The sequence below is a fragment of the Sturnus vulgaris genome, chromosome Z (genome assembly GCF_052056855.1).
Source record: "Sturnus vulgaris isolate bStuVul1 chromosome Z, bStuVul1.hap1, whole genome shotgun sequence".
In the NCBI taxonomy this organism is placed as follows: Eukaryota; Metazoa; Chordata; class Aves; order Passeriformes; family Sturnidae; genus Sturnus; species Sturnus vulgaris.
Window position 1 is genome coordinate 19,091,673 of NC_142283.1, and position 23,915 is coordinate 19,115,587.

The 23,915-nt window shown below is 41.3% G+C and overlaps 1 protein-coding gene across 5 annotated transcripts in view; it reads right to left on the bottom strand.

The window, feature by feature from the left end:
* PALM2AKAP2 (PALM2 and AKAP2 fusion) overlaps positions 1 to 23,915 on the bottom strand; it is a 264,493-nt gene that overhangs the window by 215,867 nt on the left and 24,711 nt on the right. The gene's annotated exons all lie outside the window — the stretch shown is intronic.

The window sequence follows — 23,915 nt, forward strand, 5'->3', positions numbered from 1 at the left end:
CTTGCTCCCAGCAGCCGGAGCAGCAACAGAGTGCACAGTCCCAGAGGAGGGGAGAAAAGAGGCATAACAGCTGAGAGAGAAGTTAAAGGGACAAAGATGTCATTTTACATTTGAGATGCTGAGGCCAAATTCATGGATAGTGTGGTGCAGTTGTGTGACAGCAAGGTGTCACAAAAGCAGGGGGTGGCATCATGGAGGAAGAGAGCAGTCTGCAGACCTTATTTTTTCCCAGCAGGGTTGGTGGTAAGGCTCTCCCTGGGCTCAATGGGGGGAAGATGTTTCAGCCAGCTTGTATAGGATTTACAAACAAAGTAAATGGGATTGGTAACCTCCTGCTGGCTGTGTTTAACATTCAAGTCACCAGCACATGCCAGCAGCTGGCCCTCACCAGATCCCTGAAGCTGGCGTAACCAAGAGGTGCCAAGGACAGCAGAGTCCTTTCCACAGCTGAGTTGTTACAGCCCTGTTCATTGTCACTCACTTGCCTATGCCCAGGCTGCTCCCTTCAGCAGGCAGCAGACTCTCTCAGGTGTTTCAGGAGGAGAATGGCACTTTCCCCCCCTGCAACACTTTCATCTTAAGAAGGTAAACTGTTTGCCTTTGTCAGCCTTCTGCACCTTCTGGGGAGCATTTCTCCTCATCCATCCATCCATCCATCCATCCATCCATCCATCCATCCATCCATCCATCCATCCATCCACCCTGGACCAGGTTCCCTCTCTTGAAGGTCTTTTCTCATTTTAGATTTTGTGGCCAAGACAGAAATACTGAGTAATAAATGAAGGTATGCTTTTACTGGAAAATGGTTGTTATGTCTTATCTGCAAACTATTTTTTTTAAAATTTAAATATTTCAGTAGCTGTAAGGTTGGGTTAGAAGGCATTTAGAGATTCCTTAAATCCACAAAATAGTTTTTCTTACTTTTTTCTAAGTGCCCTACTGATGGTCTGGGAATTCTCTGCTTTTGAGGGATTTCAAACCTCCATGCCTCATCCTCAAGGATGTGTGATAAGATTCTGCCTATTCAGAAATTAATAATCCTTATGTTGGACATCAAACAAGGCATTTTGAGGGGAAAACATTACATTTACAAGGAAAATCAGAAAACTTGAAAAAAAAAATATTAGTTAATGTCAAGTTCACTGAAAACAAAGCAAAACATGTAGGTAGAAAACTGCCTGGACCACTTCTGCTGAAGAGTTAGATATCATCAGAATGGTGCTATCAGGAAAGTCTGGAGTAATGAACCCAGAAGAAGCAAAGTAGCCAAATGTTGCATATGCCAAGCAGTTCTGTAATGTTTTGCACACTCTTACATGCTGACTATTAATGTATATCTACATTAATATACACAGTCTCTATTGTCTGAAATATGTAAGACGACTGCTGAACAAATATATCCTTATAGAACAGAATCCTAGAATGGTCTGGGCTGGAAGGAAACTTAAAGGCTAGCTCATTCCAAACGACCTGTCAAGAGCAGGGTCACCTTTTACCAAACCAGGTTGCTCAGAGCCCCATCCAGCCTGACCCTGAGCATTCCCAGGGCATCCAAAACTTTCATGCAACATGTTCTGGTACCTCACTACCCTCACAGTAAAGAATTTATTCTTAACATCTAATCTAAAGCTACTTTTTTTTCAGTTTGAAGCCATTCCCCCTTGTCCAGTCTCTACATGTTCCTGTCAAAAGTCCCTCTCCATGTTTCTTGCAGGGTCCCTTCAGGTATTGGTAGGCTGCAATCAGGTCACCCCTTCTCTTTTTCAGGCTGAGCAATCCCAATTCTCAGCCTTTTCTCCTAGGAGAGGTGCTCCATCCCTCTAATCATCCTGCTGGCCCTCCTCTTGCTACAAAAGGTCCGCTGAAGTTGTTTTAGAGTAAGAAAATCAGCATTTTCAGTAATTAAAATGTCACAAATTATGCCCATCTTGACATCTCATTCGTTTCTGCACACAGAAGACAGTTTGCATTTATGTACATACAGGCATCCAGAAGTTGTGTGCACCTTCAGAAATCCTTCTGATATAGAACTGTGGATCATCACTCTCATCCTCCAATCTGCATTAGCCCTTTACATTTTTGAAATGAATAGGGTATTAGATGGTTCAAACCCCAATATTATTCAGGCACACCTCTTGCTTTTTTTCATTCTGTGATACTAACACACTGTACATGGAGTCTGAAAACCAGAATTTGTTTTTTGTTTTTTCCTCAAATAGCTGGTCAGCCACGGACCAGAACAAAGTAATTCTAAAAGCTGTTCCAGTTAATAACCTAATATTCTATAATAAGGATAATTCTGCCTTTTTGTGTCAAGCTGGCCAGATGAAAAAAATTGGATTTCATATATGTAGGCACTAACATCCCACAACTGACACTCCACAGACAGTATAAGGTACATACACCTTTACTGTAAAGTGATCTAGATTGATAAGTGCATCTATATATACACACATATGTTTATATATAAATGTGTACGTGCACACACACACACACACAGAGTATATATGTGGATACATATACAGTACACGTGGATATATGTATGTATTCTACAGTCCACAAAACCCTTGTCACTAAAACATGTGATGGAAACCACCACAATACATCCTTTGGCTGGTTGTGTCATGCTGTATAATGGATGTGACAAGAAAGCCTTATAAAAGATAGATGAAAACTCATTTTCTTTTTGAGAAAGGGAAAGCACTTAGAGTATTTTCCCTGTAGGCAGCAACACAGCAGGCACTAAAATACTTGAACTACTTACAAACTAGTGGATTTCTGTGGAGTTGAATTGGAATATTGCTCACGTTTCCATTTCACTGGTATTTAGACAGCTTCAGTGTGTATGCCTTTACCCTCTGATTTTGTACAAGCTATGGCTATGATAACAAAAGTACTTTATTTTTTTCCTAAAGACTGTGCGAATCACCTATTAGGAGATTCCTTCCTTAGTGACCTTCAGGTCGCTGTATCACATTCCATTTAGGGTTACCCAGTCACTGAGGGTTGGGACTATATGTGTACCTGGTTTATGTAACCAGATTCTCGAAAAGTTGAAGACTGGACTGGATGACAAAAATCCAACCAAAACTATCCTGTCAAGGATTTTAGACATCATCCCATGCTCCACTGAAACAGTCTTCTGATTCAGAAGACACTTTATTGAAAACACGGGATTTGAAGCAAATGCTTAACTTGAGCATTTGTTCAGGCATTTCTCTAAGAATAAACCAGTAAATATTCCTCATTATTTTGTTCATCTACTTACAGATAACTTTTTTTTCCAAGTATTCCTGCTAAATTACACAAAATTACAATTTCTAAGAGTCCTGGCACCAAGAAAACAAAGTGCGTGCTTTAAATAAAAAAGTTTACTCCAGAAATGGGACTGAAGAGAGGCAGAAAAAAAACATAACTAGTTTTATTGTGATTGTGGCATGTTTAAAGGAAAATTTTTGTGTCTTTCTGAGGTGCATCTATCTGTGCTGCTTTTGTAAGAATACAGATAATCATCATAGACAGTAACTCTTCCAAAATGTAGAATACTACCATTCGGGAAGTAGTCTGAATATTTGAAATATTAATGAGCAAAACAGGATTTAACCTTTGCAACTCTCCCTCCATCAAATTACAAGGAAAATGGGAAAGGCCTTTTTTTTTTTTCCACTCAAATCTACAGGATGGGAAAAGAACATAGGTCAAACAGAAAGGTGACTCATGTTGTGGAAAAATGAGATTTGTATTCAGGTATTCATATGTGGATGGGCAACACGTAAGCCATAAATTTATTTCCAAGAAACTAGATTTTGGAAAGGACGAAATTCTTAGCACTAAATTCTTAGCACTGAAACAATGCCTTCCTGTGGCAGAGTCACCAAAAACTGATGTCTAGAGGCTACCTGGAACAGTGACTAGACAGTGTTACAGGAATAAGGTAGGTATTTATTAAAAAGGCCTTTAAAAGATACACCTTGGGCAGTACAAGAGCCTGGCCATGGCTCTACCCAAAATGGACTCAAGATGGAAGGTGTGTCACGAGTTTTCACCCTTTTATAAGTTTTGGTCCATTTCCATGTTGGGGCTAATTGTCCAATTACAGCTTCAGGTTATGAAATCCCATCCTCCCAGATTGCTCTCTTCAATTTGTGTTGTTTACACTTTTGGGGCCCGAAGCTGCAACGGCATCCTTGTTTCTCAGGCTGGAAAAGGGTTGTTTTGTCTAACTAAACTGTGAAGAGAACTTGCTGACACTTTATGTGAAGTTCAGAGTCACACACCAATGCAATATAGAATCTGAAGAATACGAAAGCTAAAAGTTGGTCAGTGCCATCTTCCTATTGCTAAAAAACAAATATATCAGATATACTCAGTGAGAACCCTTGCACTTGGAAGAACAAGAGGCTTTGGGAGATCAAATAGAGATGGAATCATGGAAATAGCCAGCAGACGTCTATTGCTCACTCTCTTTTCTACACTAAGAAAAAGAAAAGGCCATCAAGTGAAACAGGATGGGGCAGGTTTGAAGCCAATGCAATGGTCTGCTGTGGAAATCCATGCCTCAGGACGCTGTGGGTTCTAGAACATGATGGGTGTCCCAGGGGTGCCTGGAGACAGTCAAAGAGAAGGAATGCTGTAAGGACAGTTACCACGGAAACTGCAATACATCTGGCTCAGGAAGCCCTTGAACCACCTATGATTTTAAGGTCTTCTGCTAAGTTTGTGCATGCTTTTGTCTTTCTTTCCTTATTAATCTTAACAACTACTAACTTTTTTTGTCTGAATAGTATGTTACATTGATTAAAATAACCTACAGTTTAGTATCATACTTGTCAAACTGTTCCAGTCAAAACAACTCCAACAACCACAAACCACTGCCACCAATCACAAAAAACTCAAACCCAAAGCAAGTATAAGATGTTGAAGAAAACAAGTTATACCAAAATTAATCCCTATGATACTGCATTTACAGAATACTTCATTTTTCCATTACAAAATCACTTTTGTTCTTGTTTAGAAATCTGCCTGCAGAGTATGGGAAGTGATGCTGAGATTACTTAGCCCACCAAGCCATAACTATCTGTGGAGAAACATGCACCTCTACCAATCCTTGGGGCAGTAAAAAGCTGGTAATGCCCTTTGATCTACTTGCACTGGTAGAAGTATCTGATTTCTTTGCTCCAAAGCCAGCATTCTCTGTGGAGAAAGCACACCATGAAGCAGCACAGAAGCTAAGCACTACTTGATTGACCTCACTGTGAAAATACATGCCTAAAATTGATGTCAGGCTAAGACTTATGGTACAAGTATGCAAAAGAACATGCTGGGATTAGAAAAAACAAACCATCCCAAATTCAATAGAAAATCAAACAGGGGTCATGTGAACCTTGTGGAGAAGGGTGGCACATCACTGGAGGAGCTACCATGAGTAGTTTCAGATGTTTTCCATTAAAATAGTCCTGCATGCCAAGCAAGTGTCCAGCTTGACACAGAGGTTGTGACAATGTAAATGTTGTAACAATATTTGCCTGCTGTGACAATGCAAATTAAAACCCCAAAATAGCACAAGTGGAGGAAAACTATAGCTGCATCAAAGCAAGGAAAACAGTAAAACAGTTACAAAAATTGTCACGAAAGAATTACATTAATTTATTCAGCAAGTGATTATTTTGTCTACTCTGCCCAGTTGGCAGATATTATTCCCCCTGTATTTAAAACTCACATATTTTTAGGGCAGGAAATGAGGGGAAAAAACCAAAAAAGCTAGCAAAAGAGCTCCTGATCTCTCATTTTTCTGTTGCCAGTTTGGAGACACCAGAACTTTGGAAGAACACTCTGGTTTCTGTAAAAAAATTCAGCCTGCAGTTCTCATAATCCCAAGAAACAACTCCTCAGGGAAACGGAAACTTTCACCAGGGTGGTAGTTTAAATGACCAGTTTCACTGTGGTAAATATGTATCTCTCATAAGTGAAATCAAATCTGTGTATTTGTTTCTTTTTTGGCTGTTCGGCAGCAATGGCTCATAGGAAAGAAAATATTAAGAGAGACAGAAGGCTACTTTTCTCCCTTTTTTTTTTTCTTCTCTTCTCTTCTCTTCTCTTCTCTTCTCTTCTCTTCTCTTCTCTTCTCTTCTCTTCTCTTCTCTTCTCTTCTCTTCTCTTCTCTTCTCTTCTCTTCTCTTCTCTTCTCTTCTCTTCTCTTCTCTTCTCTTTTCCCCCACCACACTTTCTTCATTTATGTCAGGTCACCTCTTTATTTCAGCCTTGTGTGTGAAAGCAGGAAACTCTCCTGAGACCAACCATCCTTACCAGTTGCAAAGACAGAGCCTGGTATTGGCAACACTTTGCAGACTCCAGTTCTGAATGTTATCTGCTGTTGTGAACAGCAGGCTGCACAAATCACAGCACCAGAAGAGACAGGATGCAGAATTGAAGCAGAGACACTGTCACATCAGAATAAACACACCTTGAAGGACGGTGGCAAGATGCCTGCTCCTTTTGGATTGTCAATGCCCACTTTCATTACTTGCTGCCAATTGTCCTGCATGGCTACGCTTGGTGAAAATCCTGCTGTTACGGGTAGCCATGCACACTCTGTAATTGCAAAGTGGGGGCTTGTCTGATCTTCTGTTTTGAGCTCTGGGAAAAATACATGCTTTTTCCGATTATGGGATATTACTCTCGCTGCAGCTCCTCTCCTACCATGCTCCAAGCAGAATCAAGCCTATTCTTGTCTTGAGATCCATTTTTTCTCTGCAATCATACCATCAACAAGACATAAATGTAAGCTACTGGCTTTACTCCCTTGGGCATTTTCCTGCAAGACCCGCTCTGCCCCAGTTCCCTGAAATCCCCTGGCCACCTCACTATGCTTTATTTCACTTGAAACCTGAGCCACGGACAACTTCCCTGCACATGTATACTGGAATACAGCTTCTGAACTTAAAGAGAATTGCACTCTCTGCTTCTATGTAGCATTTAAGAGACTGACACCCTTCTTCACGCACAGTTCTCCTGTGCAGAAGGCTCATTTCTGAAAACACAGAGTCCTAGATGCCTAAGACCTTGGTAGCCCTCCTTACTAGACCTCCTCCATACCTAATTGAAGTAAATTGTATGTCGGAAGGTTCTACGTGGGATGCAAGGATAGCAGGAGTACAGCCTGCTGCTGCAATGATTTTTGTTATCTTACATATACCTACATATTTTATGATAAAGCTGTGTCAATATCCATTACTCCAAGCAAGAAGCAGAAGGGTTATCGAGGAATAAACACTGGGAATCCCAACTGTACAGGTGCAGCAGACAAATGCCTGAGGGGAGCAAGAGAAAGCCAACTAAAAGGTAAGGGCTGGGTTTAGCCCCCTTCTTCATGCCTGCTCTTTCCACAGATACATACATATACATTTTGTATACATAGCGGAAGCAAAGCTGAGACGGGAGACAAGGCGAACAATTCATGATCAGGTATGCCCTCCTCCTCTCTTGTGAAACTGGTATAAAATGGAGATTACTGTTGCAAGAGTTGATTTCCATTACCTAGGCAGCTTGCCACAGCATGCAAGAAATGACTTGGCGTGCTTATTCTGGAAATAGAATAAACTTAATCCGCTAAGTCAGAACCGAGTAAGGGAGTAACTAGAAGAGCCTGGAAGTTATGGAAATGCTTCGTTTTTCCTATATTGAACAGGCCCCTGCTAAAGGTTAGGCAGAATTACTTGCAATGCTGTGACTCTCAAGGTGAAGAAATAACATGTTGTTAGGCAGAAATACAAGGCTTTCACTGCTACTTTGCATCTCTTTTCCCTAGTAGTGAGGGTCAGAGAAGTTGCTTATGCACAAAGCAAGGGTGGTTTGAGAGAGATAAAGAGATACAGGTCCTGACAACCCACCAAAATGCTCTCCCAGTAAAGGAACAAATACTCTGGTCTGCAGCCCCCTTTATTGATGATTTTTGTTGTCTGCATAGCAGAATAATAAGATGGAGTTCTCCTGTGCTGACCTACTAAAGCAAGTAGAATAGCCCTGCTTCCACTTGTGCATTACGCTCAACAGAGTGTTCGAGTAGGAGACCTGGAATAGTCAGCTGGTCTCCTTGGGATATCAGAGGAGGAGTTCGTTCACACGGAGCCCTGTAAGACTCACTGTGGCTCAGGGCTTCTGAATTATGAACATTTCCCAACTACCACAAACCCACTGCCAGTGTCATAGCTTAGACTATCCAAGTCAAAACTGTCCAGGAAGAGAAAGGATCATATTTGGTGAAGACAGCAATTCCCACAATTCTCTAAAGGACAGCAGCAAAAATTTCAGCTTGTAATTATAGCTCTCTGGTCACTGAAGGCAACCACCACGATGCATACAGACAATGACTGCTTAATTAAAATCACCATGCATCTCAAACAACAAATAAAAGGATGGCACTGCTCCCAGAAAAACAGCCCTTACCGAAAACTGATGAACACGGGAAGGAATTTCCTTTTAAAAAAATTCCCTCATTAGCAATTTTAAAAAGTAATGGAAAAATGTCTCATTGAGATGGTGAAGTAAAATTATTTGAGGAGAAAGCATGGTTCCTCTGGTATCCCATGGGAAAACCCCTACTTTGATGGAGCAGTAATGCCCATTTTCATGCAGCCTAGATTTAATATGCTAATCTTCCTTTCACTGAGTGCTACTGGGACAGTGGAAGCAGTTTCAAATTCTATGCAATCCACGGGCATTTTTGACTAGGCCACCACTATAATGAATCCTTGGAGTATGAAAAGTTTTAAGTGAACTTCCCTTCTTTCCCCCCCATTTCTGAAGTGAACATGGGCTGACACCAACAGATGCTGCTTCCCTTCAGAAAAAAAAGTCTCACTTTCCTATGCATTTACAATTTGATCATGGGTGTCAGGCTCCTTAATGGCCACTGAGAGGTGACCAGGGTCATTGGTGTCTGAGGTTCTTTTCTTCAAGATGTGACAATGAAGCAAATAGTTACCATATAAATGCCAAATTCCCACCTCTCTATTAATTCCACATCAGCATGTCTTCCAGAACTTTGACATTTTTACACTAACCCTGAAAATGGTACAGAAGCAAACTTCTCTGTAACATCAATTATTTCTGGAAAGTGCTCAAAAAATTGTATAAAGCCTGTTAGTATAAATCATAAAATGATTTACCCATTATTCTGGATAATCCTTAATAGCAGTTATAAATGGCACTTCATTACCTAGTGCCTACCACAGCTAGCCTCCAAGATGGTAGGTATTGCTTGTTAGAACTAACCTTCTTCTACTGCAGCCTGAGCCAGATGAAAAATCCTGTCTTCATCTAGAAAATTGCCTTTCTTCCAAAAAATTAGGTGAATTTTCTAGATTATGTCACATAGAAGAAATTCTGAAACTTCTATTTTATCTAGACAACCAGCAAAATTCTTAAACAAGTTACTTTTCAATCAAGTATTTTTTCTCTGTATTTTTCTTAAAAATATAATTTGGATAAGGAATGTTAAGTAGGTTTTACATTCTCATTTATAAAAGTATACAATAAAGAGTTTCTTCAACCTGAGCAGATTATTTGTAGAAAATCAATTCATTAACTTTCCCTACTCTCATGTTGCTACTAACTGGCTTTGGTTTAAATCCATGCCATCCAATGTCTACTCTTTCACTGTCTGCTGCTGAAAAGGAGAAAGCCAGGATTTGGTCTGTGGGCATAATTTAATCCCATTTCCACAGCTTCAAATAAAATCTCTTGTTTACCCTCCTGCCCCATACACTCCTTAAATACCTTTTTATACTGCCAATGAGGCTGTTGTAAAGCCTCACTGTAAAGGCTGAAAAACCTCTGATCATAGCTGAATATGCAGAGAAACACGTATAAAAGATTTATCTAGAAATGAAAAATAAATTACAAAGATTTTAAGGCATCCGACCTGAAGATATGACTGCTTATGCTGGTTTCCCCTTAAGCAAATGTCTGGTAAAGATTTCCATACATTATTTTTCACTTGGTGACAACTTTGATAGAATTATCAAGACTGGAATTTCAGCAGAATTTGGTTTCCTTCTTTATGCATTTCAATTGCTCATATGACAGACATGTTCACCTCAAGAAACTTAAAACTTCCCCAAGACAAAGCACATGAAATGTATGAAGTGGTAAGAGCAAATTGGATTTTCTGCAGTGCAAAGGGAACAAACCGGTCTGGCTGGTCAGCACAGAGCAATGACCAGGATCTACAGGGACAAACAGTGCTAATTTTGGTACTTGAATCATATCCAGTTTTTTGCTTGTTATTTTCAAAGCACTGGAAGAAAAGACCCAAATGAAGGAATTAATACAGAGAGCTAGGCTTTGTGTTTTAATCCTTACATTCTAGCTGGATTAGCAAATTGTTTCAGAGTCTCAGTGCCTCACATCAGAATGTTCTTACTGAGGCTTCCTCCCTTTGCCTGTGGGTGTGGCAACTTGCCTGCTGGCCCCAAGGCTTTCCGCACTGACCTTCGTGACATTCCACCCGATCTCCTCATGTCACAGGGCTATGCTTGGCAGTTTTACTGTGCAGGAATCCTCTGCTGTTGAAAAGCACTTCTCGTTTGTGAGATAAAATTATTAATTCAAACCTCTTTCTTCAAGCTTTTGTCCAATCTAGATCATTAGCTAAGGATACTTATATTGTCTAATGCTCAAGGATCTGTTAACACATGTGGCAGCTGCTGGTGTCCGAACTACTTTGAGTCCTAATTTCTACATTCAGGAAGAATGTAATTCCACATTCATGCCTGGTTTTACAGAGAAAGGAAAGAGGGGGAGAACCTTTCTTACGAGCGTAGTGTAATGCAATTCAAAGTCTGAGACTTGCCACCTTCTATGTGCCAGTACCCTTCTAAACTGGTGATGCTAAAGAGACAACACACCAGTCCACAAACCAGCATTCTGGCTAAGTTTTCCTTCCTTCCTGAAGTAGCTGTAGAAGGTTGGGTTACTCTTGCTTTTTGACCAGCTCTGGAGATTTTACACATTTGCACCTTGTGAAGAACCACACAGGTCTGAGAGGGCACGAGTGTCCACTTCAGTTAGGGAGTAGCTCCCTGCTGAATCACAGAGACTGGTGGGGCTGCTGGACGTGCCATTTGTCTCCTCTTCAGTTAATCAGGGGAGTCACATTACTCCAACAGAGAACACAGAGAGACCATTGACCATAAATGAAGAACCTGATCATGACTGGGACAGTAGATACATCCATGTGCTTGGTAAAAAAGCATGCTGTGATCCAGGTATGCTAAAAATCTTACCCAGCTTCGGCCTTGGCATCTTGCCTTTGTAACACATAAAAGAATTGGCTTCATCTCCAGTCAGTTTACTTCTGGAAAGCTTATTTAATCTGACAGGTGTAAGATCACATGCCTCAACATTGAACCTAAGCAGTATGCAGAAGGAATTACTGCTATGTCATTCCTTTAGGTTAGGCATCCCAATGCTTTCTGTGTGAACAGGAACAGCTGGGACATTACACGACTTATTGCCTAACAAATTCATCTGCTGGCCTTCTCCCTTCACCGTCAAAGGCAAAGATCACCCTGATCCTGGCAATACAGTGACCCTCAATGCACCTTTTCTTCACCACCCGGTCACATCAAGCAAGGAGGAGCTGGTAAGCACATGAAACCTGTGACATGTGCCTGATCGCTCTCCAGGAATGGATTAGCTACAGATCCTCAAGGTAGGATGCTCATTGCTGCAGGTCACAGGCAGGATGCGGAGGAGTGCACAGTGTCAGTCTGCTGCATTGATGGGAGATACCCTGGGCAGAAAAACAGGAAAGCATGGTCTGGATCTCACCACCTTGATGCTTGGCTCCAGAACCCAAATCCCTGTAGAGATGGCAAATTTTTGCTGTGCCATCAAAGATTTGTCCCCTTCAGAAAACTGCCTTCATTTTTCTGTGATTTTCATCTCTGCTCTGAAGTGTATCTGAGAATTCAAAGCTCCAAGGTCATCTCAGTGACCCATATGCCCTGCTGTGTGGTTTGTGCAGGTTTGTCTGCTCCAGTGCTCAGGGTTTGTGGAGATATGAAAGAGCAAAGCCTGTATAGTTTAGAGGAATTTCACACAGCTGACATGCACACCTGACTGATTTATAAAACTGTAAACCATTTGAACAGCTTATTAAACAGCAATGAGTGTACCAAAAAAAACCCCAAGCCAAATCATGCAGGTAACAGAAGAAGCTTCAGGGATTGGGTTGATTCCTGCCTCTTGCTGCCTGCCTCCTCTAGAATAACGGGGCCTCTTCTACTGAATGCCAAGATGCCATGCAGGTCCTGTTTAACTCCTGTGCAACTCCTCTGTCTTTGTCTGGGTGTTCTGCAGACCTTTGCACAAAGGAGGCCTTACTATTCTATAACATTGAATTTTGAAACCATTCTTCTCCTTCTTCCATAGAGCATTTCTGTCAGTTTTGCTCTTCTGTTGACTTGAAAATGCATCTTTGCAGCAATTCCTTCTATGAAGCTAAGGGACAGAGAGGACGCAACTGCAGATGCACTCCTTCTCAAAAGTTATATTCCTTCTTCCTTCTACCATTACTCCATCCAGACACATAATTTTGCACACATGAATATCCTTAAAGAAGGTCAGATCTTTCTTCCTTAAGGAAGGTCAGATCCTTCTCTGAGGCTGCCTCCAAAGGCTTAGCACTCTTCCTTAAAGCTTTATCTTTTTAACATGGATAGCTTAGTCTCCTCCAGGGATTCAGACAACATAAAGTCAGTGAATAGTCATCATCTGTTGTAGTCTTCAGCACGTTGCTCTGCACATCCCTGTAGGTGTCCCTGTTGAAGGATGTTATTTAATTCAGATCTATGTGAAATGTGTGTTTCTCTTTACTCAGCAACTGGATTAAGGTAAAAAATACAGCAAGTTGCAATATTTTATATGGTTTGTAAATTCCAATTTCCTGCAAGAGCTTGTAGAAAAAGCAAAGGTCCCAATTTCTAAGCTGGCTGTCCTGTTGAAACCACGATAGAAGCCATGAAAACTTGCAGCAGAGCAGCAGGTTCCAAGGAGTGTACACCACTGCTTTGGCCTGTAGACTCTCTTCCACCTGGAAGACATCCACAAGCAAGATCTCTGACCTTTTATATGGAAAGACCTTAAGAAATGTCCTCAAAAGGCAAAAGATGTTTAAGTACATTGGCCAAAAGTGATGCAATGCACCATTTAAATCACAGCACCTGCCTCTCTGCCACAGTGTAAGGGTACTTCGTGAGAATTCAACACAGTATTTGCTCCATGCTTGCACTAAACTATATCAACAACCAATCTCGATACTCTCTCTGTGGTAATAAATCTGGAAGTAAAAGCTGTCTTGTTCTATAAATTATAATTAATGTGTTCTACCCTTGCTGACCGATTGCTCCATGGTTTTTGAGGTGACGCTGCCTTTACCTTAACAAAACTAACTCTGCCAGCGTACCATCAGAGAGATGTAACTTCTGGACATGTTACTGGCAAAGGTGGTCAAAGATACTGTATTGCATTGATACAGTGATTACAGTGTCTTTTTTTTTCCTTTTAGAAGTAAAGGACAAAGGAGAGAGATAAAGGGACAACAGCTCCCCACCTAGCTTATGAAGGAATTTTCCAGAGTAAGGTGAAAACCAAACCTCCTATTTTTATGTGTTTCAAACTAAGCTAAAATTAGCTTTTTAAGCCTTTCTTCACATTTAAAAGAAAACTGCTGGCTCTTCATTCAACAATTTACATCTTCCACACAAATCTCTTCTCAGCCTGATGGTTGTGCTGCTACCTGAAAAGCTGGACCACTGCAGAGCCCAAACAGGATACAATTACAGGCTTGGGTATGATGCCACACAGAACAGAATCATTTGTCTTTGCAGGGACCTGCAGAAGAGCCTGTAAAGCCAACACCCATAGTCCACTGAGAAAGACATATCCAAGACTTTTCCAGGGATGGCAGGAGAGTCTAGGAGGAGTACGGGAAATTTATTTCCTGGTACAGAAGAGGGGTTGAAAAATCCATCTCCTCTGTGCATTAGCGCTAATATCATATGTAATCAGTTACCTCTCACAATGAAGGAATTAATGGGAAGTTTTTCATGGCCTGAATGTTAGTGGACCAGTCATCCTGCACAGACACTAGCTGCTGAGTTCTACACAAAATCCATTTCCCATAGCTCAAGTCAGCATCACATTTGGCTGCAAGTCCCCACACAGGAAGGGACCAAACAGTTTAAATGAAGAAAGGACTTAGAAGCTTCAGTAAGGTCTGGTCAGAAAGATACTTTAGTTTTTGCTCACAGTTTGGCAAACCAGGATGGGGCTCCAGAAACCATATAGAATATTAAAATACTCACTTTTTGTAAGATCATTTAACAAGAGAAGCATCTCCATCTTTGACCACTTTTGATGATCACTGCTGTTTATTCGGTGGTCTCTCTTAGTCTCTCAGTCCATGCCAGAGACAACACAATCTACTGTATCTTGAATGGCTTCCAACTGGTCTGTCACCAGAGACAGGGAACTTTATTTCGACTGCAAGCTCTTTGTGGCAAACACAGCCCTCTGTTGTGTAATTGAACAAAATCTAATAGAAAAAGGTACTAATTCCTGCCTGGGATTAGAATGCTATGACAGAAACAGTCTCACAGCCAGATGTAAGCACTGTGCACAGGAATTCTGTGCAAACTACCTGGATTCCTAAATCCTGAGGCTGGACCTATCAAACCCTACCATTTTGTGAGTTTCTGTGTCTCTGATCCTCTGACAGGTATCTTGCACAGATGTAGTGTCATGCTCCTTCAGAAAGGAACAAGTGGAACTTACCTCAGCTTTGCCTCCTGTCACATTTCACTATGTGAGTGAAGCATACAAACACAGCTCAAGGAGGAGCACATAATGTTTGTCATTAAGCCCTAACTGTATTCAACAGTGCTACAGATGAACACACAAATTCAGGATGCCTTCTAACTGTCAGGCAAAAAGTTTCTTGAGGCAGTGGTTCATAGAAACAGAGATAAATGATTTTCCAGAAAGGGCTGCTCAGGATTTATAACTTACTCAAATGCTTCAAGCCTTCTCTTTTTTGTTTGTTTGTTTGTTTGGGTTTTTTTTTTTGTTTTGTTTCTTTTTTTTTTTTTTTTTTTTTTTGTTTTCTGTTGAAGGACAAAAGTTGACACACTACCAAGCTCTCAGTACAACTGCTAAAGAAAACTTTGAGAATATTATCACTGGGATTTTCAAATGGCTTCACCCATTACCTTTAATATGAACAGAATGAGGCCACTATGCACAAATCCACAGTGCATGCTCTTCCAGTGCATCAGAAAAAACTTTACAGACTGCATCACTTATCTGGCAAGCATCTGTCTCCTGTACCACTGAAATAATCTGCAATCCACTTTTGACAAGGGTCAGCTTGCCTGCAAAATCACTGCTCTGCACAGCTCCTAGAAATAACAGATATTCTCCGTCAGAGCAACTAAAGTAAAATGTTAACTAAACATGTTTAACTAAAATGTTAAAGATGACAAGCTGCAAGACTGGATATATACTACAAAGAAAAGAAGGCACAACACTAAGGTCTTACAGCAAGCTGAGTTTTGCTTGACATAGCATGCACAGTTCCACTACAATCAGATCACAGCAAGCCACCTGTTGAAGACACTATTGAGGCTCCTGTCCCTGAAAAGCTGGATCTTTCCTAGGTATCCCTCCAGTCAAACAAGGATTAATTGACAGAAGTGCTCCAGGCTGTAGACAGATCACAGTGAATTCACTGCCAATCAGGTTGCTCTGAGAAGTTAAAGATGTAGCCTGAATGGAACGTGCTACTGACCAGTGCAAGCCAGTCTACCTGTGCTCTCCACAATCCCCTGAAAATTAAATGTACAAAACTGCCTGTTGCCAAGCAGGGATAGGAAAAGGGACACCTGTGTCCCCTTTTTGTTAGCAGATAGCCTACAACAGCTTAAAAGATGGACACCTGAAGGTCATGATGCCATCCAGAGGGACCTGGATTCCCATGGGACCCTCACGAGGTTTAACAAGACCATGTTCAAGGTACTGCTCGTGGCTCAGGACACTCCCAGTATCAACACAGGCTGGGGGATGAATGGATTGAGAGCAGCCCTGTGAGCAGGACTGGGGGTGCTGGTGGGTGAGAGGCTGCACATGACCCAGCCCAGAAAGCCAAACGTGTCCTGGGCTGCATCCAAAGCAGTGTGGGCAGCAGGGGAGGGAGGGGATTGTGCTCCACATGGAACCCTGCATCCAGCTCTGGGGTCCCAGTGCAGGAAGGACATGGACCTGTTAGACTGAGTCCAGAGGAGGACACCAACATGTTTAGAGGAATGGAGCACCTCTCCCATAGGAAAAGGCTGAGGGAATTGGGAACTGGAAAAGAGAAGGTTGCAGGGTGACCTAGTTGCAGCCTACCAGGACCTGAAAGGACCCTACAAGAAACACTGAAAGGGACTTTTGACAAGAGCATGTAGAGACAGGACAAGGGGGAATGGCTTCAAACCGAAAGAGAGTAGCTTTAGATTAGATGTTGGGAAGAAATTCTTTACTGTGACAGGTTGTCCTGAAGTTCTGGATGTCCCATCCCTGGGAGTATTCAAGGTCAGACTGGATGAGGCTCTGAGCAACCTGGTCTGGTGAAAAGTGTTCCTGGCATGGTGGTTGGGATGAGGTCTTTAAGGTCCCTTCCAACCCAACCCATTCTATGACTCTGATTCTATGACTTCCATGAGCATGAGTGGGGGTAGGATGTGCTGGTAACAATCAGTAATATTACAAGCTATTTTATTATTCTAATGTCTGAAGTGGCAAACTGCTGGATTCCACTAGAGGATAAACATTTCATCTGCAGATGGCCACATTTTCTGTGTCTGGGTTTGGTGGAAAGAAGAACACCCAACTGCTTGCCACCCTCCAACCAATCCAAACTCAAACTATCTTTTGTGTAGCTTTTGCTAGTGAAAATAATACCTAAATCATCGTATTCCCCTGATTAATGTGCTACCTAGGCAAAAATGCAATTTGTTATTTAAGCTAGTGCTAAAGTATTTAGTACCTGAAGGAAGAATCTGAAGAGAAAAATACCTTTGAGTCTATTTTTACCAGACATCATAGAAAGCATTGTAGTATCAAGGAGCTCTTTCTGGAGGTAGCTCTACACAAAATCTGGCTTGTGTTTCTATGACTTAAATAAAACTGCTCACCCTTATGGTGAGCAAAAGTACTCAAAACCACCACTGATGAAGCACTTTTGTGGAAAGAAGGGAGAAAACACCAAATGTCAGAATAAAAAGTACACATCATAGAAGGAAGATTTTCAACCAAAGGCTAGGAAAACAGTGTTTTTCCACCGGGTGCCTCCAGGCCCCAGATCTGCTCTGTTCTGTACTGCGGTAGGCATGAAAAACATCAAGCCCTTTCCTTGTGTATTTCTTTCTGCCAAAGCAATTCTACACAGCCACACAGGCTCCCATACAGGACCTCTTCCTCCAGAACTTGTCAGACATAGTTGTCATGGCCCTTACTTATACAGAAAAGGTACTTATTCATCATAACTCTGCAAAGCATGCAGTAAGTCAGTCATTTGTCTATACCAACTATGAAGGAAAGTAACAAGCAACGGGAAGACAACAGAATCTTGTTTGCCACCCACAGAATATATAGTTTGCTCCCCATAATCTACCCCTTTACTTCAGGAGCTTCTACTTCAATGGCAGATAGCCAAGGGAGAATCCAGAGGAATTGTTTTTTATAAATCACACCTTTGCTCCAGTCTTTCAGGCATGAATGACAGGAAATTTTTCTGGCATAACAGGTGGTAGCAACAGCTGGATCCCATGCCCCTTCCCTGAAGGAGGAGTATACCCCAAACACGACTGGTCATTTAGTTCTAGACAATATCTTGCCAGGCTGCCATCACATTGAAGGCAAAGAAATGAGAGATTGAGGACTCTCTGCTTTTTTTGCACAAGTTATTCTTGTATTAAGAAGTTGCAAACAGTGAGAAGATCTGCTGAGGACCATGCTGCAATCTTTTCATCACACAGCAGCATGGCCGAAGGGAAATATCTTGAGGTAACAACGCCACAGAGAATTTGAGCTACGAAGGGTAATCACTGGCTGCTCTTGATCTCCTAAAATAGATAACTTAAATTCTGATTCCTGGAGTAGTGACTTTTTCTCTGGTCTGCCTTGGGAGCTGCACAATGCTATGCTGTTCCTTACATTATAAGATTGTATATTAACAAATATAACACATCCATAAAAACAACGAGCATAATTTCTTCTGAGTCCTTCCCCAGGACTTCCTTATTTTTAAGAAACCAATGTAATTAAATAGGTTGGAGTAAATGATACCCATGCAGTCTGCTTCCTGCTGTTGGTTTATCTTCTTCTTCTACCTACTTCTACTATTTTTAGCACTCTTCTGAGAACTGGAAATATGTTTTGATAAAGATACCATCTTCTAGGCAGGGATACAAATAGTGAATCAGTCTGCTCACATTAATGTCACAAGAACGACCACATCCAAGCCAGTATGAGGCAAAGGTCTCTGCAATGCATGTTTTCTGTTTGTTACCAACATTTTAATCTGTTTGTGTGAGACAATCAAGAGATCAGGCTGGACTCTCAGGCCATGCACATCAGACTTTAATCCTGTTGCCAGGGTTTATGCCTCAAGTATGTGCTTTACTGGAAGATGCCTGTTTGTTTTCCTGTAACTAGCTGTGGTCAGAGCTGGTTATTCTATAGATCATGTGGGTCACATTCCTCCTGGAAGTCATTTTGTGAGCTACAATTTACAGCAGCAACCTCAAATAAAGATTTCCATAGGCAAAAAAGTCCTCCTCTGCTCATCTTAGTAGGTGTCTATTTTATGTTAAGTTTTTTGTGTTTGAGGGCCTTCAAGTTTTGCAAATGGTAAGATGGGGAACATTAAAGCACTTTCAAGAACAAAATATTCAGTATAGACAAAAAAGACTGTAAAATACTCTTGGATTACAAACATCTGCTTTATTGCTCACATCTTAAAATGATATTTTTTCCTCAGTCTATATCTCTTCCTAGTCTTCAGGCAACCCCTTTCTCTAATAAAGCTTACTAACTGAAGAAAAGTTACCATGGACAAAGATGCATTGCCCTTGAAGAGCAGCATGCGAGAACAGCAAATGAAGAACTGATCAAGACATGGCAGATTTCACAGCATCCATCAACTTTCCCAATCTCACACACTATAATTCCTTAATTTAAACCAAAATTTCTTTTCATTATTTATCTCAGTAACACAGAACAGGGCAATGGCTCTCATGTAGCCTGAAGTTTACCACGTCCTTTTCATTCCTTCTCCTTTTTACCTGAATAAGGTCTTGCTCGTATTCTTTCTTGTTTGCTTGTTTTGTCCCCAGCAGTATGAACAGATTTAATAAACTTTGCCTCATTCCTACTGTGGATGTATACATGTGGATGGATATGTGTTTATGAACCAATATGCAGATGTCACAAAAGTCCTTTTGCTAAATTGCAGACCCACTGTCCACCTATACCACACTGTAATATCAGCTCTTTTCTCCCTTTTTCATATGAGCAGTATTAATCCCTGATTATCTGCTCTAAATGCTGAGAAGAACGACTTACAGTTTGCAATAGAAGATAGCTGTGCTGACTTCTGGGTACCCACCTTTGCTCAGAGACCTCTGAACTGAACTAAACACAGCCAAAGACTGCATCTCTTTTTTTGCAAATGGGCCTGTACTCACAGTACATGAAATAGTAATAAAATATGGACCTCTAAAACTCAAGGCTTTTACTTTTCCTATTATATGTTTTCGTCATAGCCTCACTTTGGCTGAAAATGTAATGTTAGTGGTTCTTGAGGACACTGAACAGTATTATGGCATTCTTTGTGGGCCACCGGATGGCACTAGTATCCAAAGTACCACTGTCAGCCTACCATTTGTTTCCCCAAAAGGAAGACATTTACTTAAAAATCAAAGCAGTTGAAACAGCAGCCCCTTGGCAGCCTGCAACACTGTGTTTATGTCAGTCACATTGGCATAGGTGACAAGAAAAGTGATGCAAACCACTGCAAAATATGTCACTTCATTGTTTGCCGCAGCTGAACAGCAGAAATTTGAGCTGCACAAAATCTTTGTGATCATACTGCTATTCTTGAAAAGTTATTTAAGAAATTGATTAATTCTGCTTAGATGTTGGATACATGCAACTCCCTGTGCACTGAGTTAGGGGAGCAGGGAATAAATGAAGGTAGCATGTCACTTTCTTCTTTTGATCCTTACATTAGAAATGGTCTACCTGCTTCTGCCATATTAGTGCTTGGAAAAAATCCTGTGGAGTTTTTTTGTAAGCAAAGATGACATTGGAATGTGGTGAAATTATGCTGGACTAAAGCAAGACAAGTAGCATGCTGCTGACCATGGACACAATGGTGTTGATGGAGGAGGTCACGGCAAACGTTCTCACTTGGATTTGAGGAATAAGGTGCTATACTTTAATTTCATTTTTTTGCCTTAGGAAGGGTGCTTATTGTCTGACTCTGTCCTCAATTTAGAGATAAAATGAGAAATGTGGATTTGCAAATTTGTTTTTTACCCTGCAACACTGGCGACATGCTGGAGGCACTACAACTGGAACATCTCTTTTCAAGGACCAGCAAATAGAAACAATTTTAAATGTGGTGTCTGCAAAGTAGCCATGGCTGAATGGCAAACTTGCTTCAGTATGTCAACAGATCGGGACCTCTGCCGAGTGCTCAAAGCTCTGTGAGAATTTCATTATTTCCAATGAAGCTGGAGCCAGGGCAGCAACATGCCATCCTTTTGTACTCACTCAAAGGAGTCATTCTTAATTTTCCTTCATATCACAAATAGTCTTAGATTTAATATTATCAGAATAGATGCTAGGCCCGGAAAATGCTACATTTAAAACTGACAACCTGTCTTCCAGCAGCTTTGCCTATAAAGAGTCATACGTAGGGGCAGAAGGAGAAGGCAGGAATGGTGAAAGAGAAGATGGTAAATAGCATTTTAAGCAGACAAAAGGACTCTGTTGCAGAGTGCAAATGAAGCACAGCTGGTTTACAGCTGCACCGTATTCTCCTAGAAGGTAGGGCACTGGGGAAATGCTGTAATGCTTTCGTTACTATCAGGATGGTACAACAGACTGGATGGAATGAATGGCCCTTTTCTGTGATGCCTGTAAAAATGATCATAAAAAATCCATTAGTTCCCTGCAGCCTTGTGTATCCTGAGACAGGCTGTCATGCGTAAGACAGCAGGCAGACTCTGCTGCTCTGCTTTCAAGGGATTCACAGGCAAAAGTCTTGGAGTAACACCCCAAAATCTGATTTTGAGGACAGACCAGAAGCATTTCAGGCAGGGAATTGAAAGCAAAGATGAGAGTATTAAAGCCTGCTGCAAAGCAGGCTGGAACAATTGGCAAGCTATCCTTTAATGTCAGTGGGCTTGAGCCCACTCTGCCTGTCATTTTCTTAAGCTCATGGTTCAAACCTGGCTCGATACAATTTTTCACCTCTTCCTTCCCTTCCCACCTGATGAATTTTTGCATGAGCCTCCTGAAGATTGCACACCAATTACATCATTACACCTCTCTCCCACTTTTCTTGGCCCACACGTTCATGTCAATACCTCTATTTGTCATTTCCTCCTTCCTGTGATTATAACTGAAATTTAAGGGGATAAGATGGGAAGATTATGAGTTCAAAAGCTTTTAACAAAAAGTACCCTGCTGTTTGTCTGCCCCACTTAAGGAAGCTCTTGTGCATTTGTGCCAGTCCTTCTTGTCTCCCTGAGATAGGTGTCTGGCTGCTGCATGAAACGGGGCCATGGTCTATAAATTACAGTGGCACCAAATCAGAAAGCAAGCTCCCTGTGTTTGAGTTTGTTGTCTGAGATGACAAATGAAAAATAGTAACAGTCAACAGTAACTATGCCTCAGACACAAAAGTCATTGCTTCTGCAGTGGAGGCAGCAGAGTATTTTAAACTTCTGCATCAGATTGAAGGCTGGAGGCTCCTCCTTCGACCTATTAAGAACTTAGCACTATTCCTGATGTGATACAGTCATCTCCTTCTAACCAGGATCACATAGGACAAATTCTACCAACTACAAAAAGCTTCTGAAAGTGACTATGAAACCCAAGAATGTATTTTTTTTCCCATCAGGAGTACATCATAAGCCACTCTGAGTGTAGATGTCAACAGCTTCTTTGTTGAATTTCTCCCAGAAGTCTCAAAGCTGGGAAAAATCAAAAGCACCAGCTTCCTCCTTCTGAAGTTGTGCAAGAGCCTTTGAGGTTTTGCTATTAACAGCCTACTTTTGCAAACTGTTTATTCCAAGGAACATTCATTCCCCACATTAAGGTCAACGAAGGGTTTCCTTAAGGCAGCTGAGCCATTGCCATCTCTGCTGGAAGGGCCCAGTCAGAGATGCAACATTGGGATCACTGTCACAGGCACACGCTGTCAATGTGGCACAAACCCAAAATCTAACTTAGAATGTTGTAGTGCCAAAGGAAGCTCATGTATGACTCCAAAGATAAACAATTGCTTTCTGGTAATTTCCAAAAGCAGGATGGCCATCTCCGTGCCCCACTAAGCTCTTCAGGGAAATAACTAGTTTATCTTCCAACAGGAAGAAGTTACACATGTGCTAGTAGGTTACAATACTTAAAGATGAGCTTGAAGGCTTTTTCCTCTGTGCATTTCACACACCCCTGTCACTGTTTGTGCAATACAGTATATGACAGCAGAACTTTACAGGTAGGCCTTGTGCTTTTCACCACAGTCAGGCTTGAACACTTACCTGAAAAGAGACCTTTTAAATTATATTTATTGATTTGGGAATAATAAAAAACCCAGACCCTTAGTTAGTTCTTAGTTTCTTCACAAATGAAAACATATGAAGAGATTTTTTTAAACTTAATTTCTTTGTGGCTAGGAATTAATTGACACTGAGCTGGAGGTGTCTGCATGAGGGGCTGGATAGATGACCTAAACAGTGTTATTAGATAGAGATGTGATGCTCCTGAAGTGAATCCAGCATAAGGTTACAATGAAGGCAAGAGGATTGGTGCAACTCTCTTATGTGGAAATGCAGAGGGAACGAGTCCTCTTCTGCTTGGAGAAGAGACAACAGAGAAGGAACCACACCAACATTTATAAATATCTGAGGGCAGGATGTCAAGAGGATGGAGCCAGGCTCTGCTCAGTGATGTCAAGCAACAGCACGAGAGGCAACAGGCAGAAAGAGGAAGTTCCACCTGAACATGCAGAACTCCTTTACTGTGCAGGTGACTAAGCACTGGAACAGGTTGCCCAGAGAGGTTATTGAGTCTCCCTCATTGGAAATACTCAAGTATTATCTGGATGCAATCCTGTGCAATTTGCTCTAGTGGACACTACTTAAGCAGGGAGACTGGGGTAGATGACTTCCAGTGGTCCCTTCCATTCTTACTCACTCTGTGATTCTGTGATCAGGAACAGCCATGTGGAATCAGAAAGGCTTGAACTGGACTGTAGGTTGAGAGATCAACAGTTTTTCCATGGATATCATGCAAAGAAGATGTCTAACATTATCTGTGCATGAAATGCATTTCCCTATACATAATAATTGCAAAGCTTTTTCTGCTATTCAGCCTAATTCCCAGCTCTTAAAAATGACAACAAATGAGTGCAGCTACTGCAAAGACAGAGTATTTTTTTCATCTTTTGTATCAAGCTTCCTGTACTGGTTTAGCTTTGCAAACAATTTCCAGCAATCAATCAAAAGAAAATCTGTGGAACACTACCTTCTGTTTTCCAGCTGTTTTCAGTCAAATCAACACTTTAATTAGTCCATCTCCTA